The sequence below is a fragment of the Gekko japonicus genome, unplaced genomic scaffold (assembly GCF_001447785.1).
Source record: "Gekko japonicus isolate JY-2015 unplaced genomic scaffold, Gekko_japonicus_V1.1 scaffold1987, whole genome shotgun sequence".
Taxonomy (NCBI): domain Eukaryota; kingdom Metazoa; phylum Chordata; class Lepidosauria; order Squamata; family Gekkonidae; genus Gekko; species Gekko japonicus.
The window spans coordinates 112,765-120,281 of NW_015160277.1; the positions used below are offsets into that span (position 1 = coordinate 112,765).

Consider the following 7,517-nt stretch of genomic DNA (forward strand, 5'->3'; position numbering starts at 1 on the left):
GGGCACGGTGGCGGGGGCTTTTGGGGGGCGGGGGTAGGCAGATCTGTTCATTCCCCCCCCCCATAGCCAGTAAACCAAAACCATCCAGTGGCACCTTTAAAACCAAGTTTTATTCAGGTACAAGCTCTCCCTCCTCTGTGAGGGCAGATTTCTCTCCCCACCCCCAGCTATCAATCCAAAACAGTCCAGTGGAGCTGGAGCGGTGGGTACTGCCATCTGACACACTTCCGGTGATGTCAGGGGGTGTGGCCTTCTGACACACTTCTGGTGATGTCAGGGGGGTTGGCATATGCTAATGAGTTATGCTAATGAGCTCCTGCAGCTCTTATTCTACAAAAAGACCCCTGAAAGAACCACTCCCCTTCCAGTTGTGCACCAGCTTGACAAGAATCTGTGACCTTGAGGGAGCCTGTTAGAGAGGAAAAGTGGAATCTTCAGCTCTTTCTTGAGCACACATTATATCTGGGGAAAAGAATAACGTTTATTAATCTGAAGAAGATAATTCCAAATGTCCAGCTAAGCAGGTGTAATATACGTTATTCATTAGGCTTCCAGCTTTTTGATTTGTGGCTGAATTTTAAATGATGTCTGTCAGCTCTTCTTGTGCAGTTTTCTCGTTCCTGTTTCCTTGCAAGTAGTCATTGGATTTTCTTATTTCTGATGTATATATTTCTTCCATGAAGACGGTTTCAGAGGGTACCGACACTGGTCTGCAGTTGAACAGTTAGAGGCAAGTCCAGTAGCACCTTTGGAACCTTAGGGTGCAACTGGTGGACTCAAAATCTAAATATTTCTTCCTTGTAATTGTATAGATTCAGATGGGGTTGCCATGTTGGTCTGAAGAGAAAGAACAAAGTTTGAATCCGGTGGCACCTTGAAAACTGACAAAGTTTCATTCTGGGTATAAGGTTTCGTGTGCACGCATGTGCACACGAAAGCTTATACCCAGATTGAAACTTTGTCAGTTTTCAAGGTGCCACCGGATTCAAACTTTGTTCTCTTGTAATTGTATCTTTCTTTCAAAATAGATATTTCATGTTTTTTTAAAAGTTCTTCAATATAACCGTGTATGTTTTCCAAACAGAAACTCTCATACATTTTGCATGGTTAGTGGGTAGATCCCCCCCCCATTTATGCTGTTGCAATTTTTGTAGGCTGTTTTGAGGGCTTGCCTTTTTTCCTTTAACTTTTTATGAGAATCTTGCCACTCATGCAGTGCTGTGGTCAACGGTGTCGGTTAATAATGGTATATCCAGACACAGAGAGATGCAGGGATTCACCCAATGCGAAATACTGCAGCCTGGCTGCATCCTACCCTTTCCCCCACTGCAACTGTTCAGACTTCCTAGATATTGTTTTCGGGGATTTGCCAAGGGAATCCCCCACTACTGGCAGGCTGGGAGTAGCTTCCTTTCAAGACGCTCTCCTGCCAAATTCCCAAATGGCTTTTGGAACTGAGGAGATTTTAGCAAGAAGGTTTTGTGCCAGCACAAGCTGTCACGGGGAGAAAATGCCAATGCTTCTGGTCAGAACTTCACAAGGATGCTGCACACAAATGGTGTGGGGCTTACGATCACTCCCCACCCCAGAACCCTTTTGACCACCACCAGAAACTCATAAGAACATAAGAGATGCCAATGTTGGATCAGGCCAATGGCCTAATCAGTCCGACACTCTATGTCACACAGTGGCCAAAAATACCAGGGGCCATCAGGAGGTCCAGCAGTGGAGCCAGGACACCAGAAGCCCTCCCACTGTTGCCCCCCCCCCCAAGCACCAAGGATACAGAGCATCACTTGCCCCAGACCGAGAGTTCCTACCTATTCCTTGTGGCTAGTAGCCACCGATGGACCTCTGCTCCATATGTTTATCCAGTTCCCTCCTGAAGCCGTCCATGCTTGTAGCCGCCGCCACCTCCTGTGGCACTGAATTCCACATGTTAATCACTCTTTGGGGGAAGAAGTCCTTCCTTTTATCTGTTCTAACCCGACTGCTCAGCAATGTCATGGAGTGCCCATGCGTTCTTGTATTGTGAGAAAGGGAGAAAAGTACCTCTTTCTCTACCTGCTCTATCCCTGCTCTATCTCTCCCACTGCCCTCATTTATCCCCCCAACCTTTCTCCCCAGTTGGTACCTATGGTGGCTTATCCTCCCAACAACCCTGCAAGGTGGGTTAGGCTTAGAACCTGTGCCGGGCCCAAAGACATCCAGCAACCTTCCATGGCAGAGATGAGTTGACCCTGGGACTCCCAGACCCTAGTCAGACACTCTGGACAGTACGTCACGTTGGCTCCCAGTTTCTGAACTTCATCCTGATCCACACACTCATTTAGCACCGCTTGTTTCTGTGGCGTTCAGGCTCCTATTGCTACCCTCCCTGTTGGGAATTGTGCGCGCCCCTGCCTACCCCTCAACTTTGATTCCTACTTAATGTCCTGGAATTACTGGCCAGCTTTCCATTGCAGCCGAACAAGAGCCAGCGCATTCTTATGGCTCTAATGTCGTTCAGGGATCCAGGAGATCTGTGTTCAGATTCCTACCGTCCCCCATGAAGTCCGCTGGATGGCGGTTCTGGGACAGTCCCTCTCCCTCAGGCCTAACCTACATCACAGAGATTTCTGTGAGGAGAAAAGGAGAAAGGGATGCCGCATAAGTCGCCCTGAGCTCCTGGGAGGACAGTAATGTAGAAGAGAAATTAAGATGAAGGGGAGGGCAAAGGATGAGATGCTTAGACAGGGTTATTATCGATGCAATGAACGTGAAATTAAGCAAACTCTGGAGGACGGCGGAAGACAGGAGGGCCTGGCGTGATGTGGTCGCAAAGAGTCAGACATCACTGTGTGACTGAACAACAACAAAAGAGAAATTAAAATCACACCTGATACACAATCCGTGAAAACCAAGATCACAAAGTTACCATGCTAGAGATGTAAAATTTCCAGAAATTTTGAAGCCACTGGGAAAAAACATATTTTTGGTGGGAGGGGAACATGGAAATTGGGGTGTTTTTTTTAAAAAAAACTATGAAACAAACTTCTCTTACTGTTTTAACATTAAATGCCTCACTTATATCTTAGCACAGAAAAATGTACTATTTGGTATATTTATGGAATTTAAAATATACATGCCTTTGTTTTCTATAAGAAAAACTGTAAATATACCCCATACCTGAGAAAGAGTTGCAAACTGCCTCTCTCTCTGCTACCGAAGCACAGTGTTATCTTAATTCCTGATATTAGAGGTGGTGGTGGGGAAACAGAAGTTAAAGGTAAAAAAGAATTCTGCTCTAAACAACAAGAAATGTAAGAAAGAAACACAATAGGTAGACTACAAGCATATTTGGATATTAAACTTTATAGCATGATGTACATTTAAACAAAAAAATCTTCTTAAAAATGAGCTGTATGTCTACCTTATACACAGCAGTTATTATTAAAAAAAATCATACTCCTCATTTTGAATAAAACCTTGTCTTTCATTTCACTCATTCCAAAATGTTCCCGAAAATCTCCCTTGGAAAAACTGGGGGAAAAGTCTTCAGGGGGAAAACTGGGGGAAAAGCCTTTAGAAGCATTTCGGCCATTCTAAAGAAGAAAATACTTCATACGATTTCCCCCCTCAAGTGTTCCCCAAAATTACCTATGTTTTTCCTGCTGGAAAAATTGGGGGAGTCCTGGGGGGAAAGGGGAAACACGTTTCCGCAAAACTTTGGTTCCCCCCCCCAGGCCTTTACTACTCCACATAGAAGCATATCAGGTGCGTGAAAAACCACTGATCGTACGGCACAATGTGGAGAAAGCAAAGTATTTATTCACCCCCGCCCTGCTTATCTTTGTGGGTGGGGTTTTTTGGTTTGGTTTTTTGCAGTAGTCAGATAACCTTTCACTTGACTTGCTGAGGACTGCGACTTGCTTATGCCGGATAACTCAACAGTCAGTGCACGGAAAAAAATATGCATGGCTCTGAAGGGGGGGGGGAAATCACCTCAGAAGTCCCTGGCTCTTGCATGCCCCCCCCCCCGCGCAGTCAGCGGTCAAGGGGATTTGCACAAAGATCTTTTCCCCACCTCCCTCCAATCTGTCCCTGAAAGAATGGATGTTTTCTCTACCTTCAGAATAAGCATAATAATAGTCTCGCCACGTCAGAGTTTCCCCCCAGAAAGCAGGCAGTGAACCAGCTCAAAAGATCGGAAGGCCTTTCATAAGAAGACTCTCGACTCCCACACCCAAAACCAAGGCTGCTTGAGAGTCGCTCCGTGAAGAGACCCTCACGGCTAAGCGGCTGAAGTTGGTTCCTTATTCCCAGCTTTTTATTCATTCTTTATTCGCAACTGATTCATGAATTCAACCAAAAACACCGAGGAGAGTTTGAAAGGGCTGAACCCCAAAATAAGGTGTGGGCCACCATATATCTTACTCCCCCACACTCAGGGGACTCTCCCCCTTGAGGGGACATCTCCTGTTTCCTGGTCCAAAGCCTGGTTCTCATGCCAGCCAGTCTAAAGTGTGGTGCCCCCAGGACAACCACACGGGCGAACACTGGGACCAGGCTGCATCCCAAAACAATCTTTGGACCACCCCAAACGACACATCCCCACGCCCACAAGACTACCCTGCAAGAGGACATGCAGTGGTGCCCAGTCCAAACTCTGGTTCTGGCACCGCGAGCTTCTATTTAGGGTACCACCAACCAGAATAATGTATTACAAAGAAGATTTGAATACAGAACTGGAACAGCTACATTCCCTCTGCTACCAAAAATAAAGTCTGGACCCCGACATATGATACATTCCATTCAGGGAACTCTGCCCTCAAAGGGAATCTATGCTGCTGCTTTATCTAAATGTCAGTTCTTTTGCTAATTGCTCCAATGATGAAGAGAAGAAGAAGAACTGGATTTATACCCCACCTTTCACTCAGAGTTTCAGAGTGGCTTACAATCTCCTTTCCCTTCCCTTCCCCTCCCCCAAACCAACACCCTGTGATCTGAGGTAGGTGGGGCTGAAAGAGCTCTTAACAGAAACTGCTCTTGAGAGAACAGCTTTGAGAGAGCCATTACAGATCTAAGTTCACACCAGCAGGCTTCCTGTGGAGGAGTGGGGAACCAAACCCGGTTCTCCCAGATTAGAGTCTGCACTCTTAGCCACTGCACCAAATGGGATGTGTTCCCCAAGACAAATGCACTTGCAGACACTGGTGCTAAGGTCATTCCATTGTTGACTGAGAAGTGGCCCTCCTCAGAGAAGTTCGGGGGGAGACTGTGATTGCTGAACTGACATTCATTCACAGGTTCAGAACAACACACCCACCAGGGCTGAATGAATCCTTATCTCACTACAGATGCTGCCGTTCTACACTCATGCATTTCCCCTCGGTTCTAATCTCAAACTCATTACAATGTGCATTGCTCCTTTCCATCCCGCTGCCTTTCTCTGCAACACACTTACCACCTTCTGACTGGGACATGATAACGCAGAAATTTCTATTTCAAACCAGTGTCTGAGCAGGTGAGCTTTGACTCTTGAAAGCTCAGATCCCCCCCCCCCCCCAAGATTGTTGGTCTTCTGTAAGGTGTTACTGGGGAGAGCGTGTGTGCGTGTGTGTGACATGGACAGTGTTTGCAAAGTTAGCTCCATGTGACTTGTTCAAGTGTCCGTGGGATACCCTGGGCCTCAGAGAACTTAGTAAGCATGACAGAAAGGTGGCTGTTTATACTACGATTACACTGTCAAAGTGACATCAGCAGCTCAGTAAATCTGCATCTTCACATTTACATCATTCTGTCATCCTCTACGGCTTGTGAAAATGCCTTGGAAAACCAGACATAACGATCCCACCTTTGAGGACAAAATCATAAATGCATTCTTAGGACTGTGTCCTCTGCTACAGAAAGAAAGCTATCGAAAGACCACTTCTATTTGGGGAAGGAGAGTTAAGTAAGCGACATTCAGATACCATGCAGTTTAGGAAATGGCTATATAATTTTTGGCATGAGAAGGGGAACTGAGAATGAAAACAATTCAAAAGCTTCAAGAAGTGAATGAATGAATGAATTGAATTTATTACAGCGCATAGCCAGCAATATAAAACCATACCTACAAATATTTATCATATAAATAGATTGCAATGGCTAAAATATCCAGATGGTAAAACTATTTGTGTAAAATTATACAAGCATTTTAAACTCTAAAACCAGAAATACGGTGTAAAAAAGGACAGAATTTTAGTCTTAAAAAGAAGTGGAAACATCTCGTGTCTGTAAGAAGCATGAATATTCACATTCCTCTGCCCAGTGTGATAAATGGAAATACTCGTTTCCTCCAATGAACGGAGGCTATCAATCATGGTTAATGTTGCCCAGCTAACACCACGGGTTTGTCCAAGAATACTGCATTTAGCAATGATAATTGTAACCAGGGTTAATACATATGGAGTCCATCCATACTGGACTCGCAGTTAACTGTATGGTGAGCTTCACCAGCAGTCTTGTTTTGTAGGTGCAGCCTGACCCCAGAGTCCGCCTGTGTGATTGTCCTGGGGCACCTCATTTGGAGCGGCTGGCACATGATCTGGCCTTTACACCAGGAAACACCTTATGTCCCCTCGAAGGGGAGAGTCCCCTGAACCTGAGGGTGTATGATGTGTGGTGGTCCAAACCTTATTTTGGGGTGCAGAGGGTCTGCAATTGTTCCAGTTCCTTATTCAAATCTACTTTTAATACAGGCTCCTTGGGAGCAGCCCAAATAGAAGCTCGTGGTGCAGGAGCCAGTGTTTGGACCAGGTACCACTGTATGTCTTCTTGCAGGGGACAGTCTCCACAGTGTGCTGATGTGTCATTTGGGGTGCTCCAAAGATTCTTTTGGGGTGCATCATGGCGCCAGTGTCTGCCTGTGCAATTGTCCTGGGGGCACCCTGCTTTGGAGCGGCTGTCGTGAAACCCGCTCTTTCAACCAGGAAACAGCCCATACTCCCTAGAAGGCGAGACTCTCCTGAACGTGGAGGTGTATGATATATGGTGGTCCAGACCTTGTTTTGGGGTTCAGAGCTTTCAAACTCTCCTCTGTGTTTTTGGTTGAATTCATGAATAAGTCACGAATAAGGAACCAACTTTAGTCTCATCTCACAGTTGAGCCTTTATGCCTGTCGGTATTTTATTTTCAAATGATTATTTACTTATTTTATTTACTTCATGGATTCTTTTCTTGTCTCCCCCCCCCCCCGGCGGGGAGCCCAAAGCAGCTTACGTTATTCTCTCCTCAAAACAACCCTGTGAGTTAGGCATAGAGCATGTGCCCCACCCAAGGTCAGCCAGTCGGCTTCTATGGCAGAGCAGAGATTTGAATCTGGGCCTTCCCGATCCTAGCTTGACACTCTTATCACCATACTGGCTTCTTCAGGAGTGCTTCTGTGCAATTATTAGGCTCTTTGTGATAAAAGGGAAATTCAAAGATGTCAGAGTCCCTACAAGATATTAGAACCTCACCCCCCCCACCCCACCCCCATTACAGCAGCGCGTCG

General features: G+C 45.9%; 1 protein-coding gene across 1 annotated transcript in view; it reads right to left on the reverse strand.

Moving 5' to 3' along the window:
* Positions 1-7,517, reverse strand: part of EPB41L4B (erythrocyte membrane protein band 4.1 like 4B) — a gene marked incomplete at its 3' end in the record, with an annotated part of 140,526 nt that overhangs the window by 103,235 nt on the left and 29,774 nt on the right. The gene's annotated exons all lie outside the window — the stretch shown is intronic.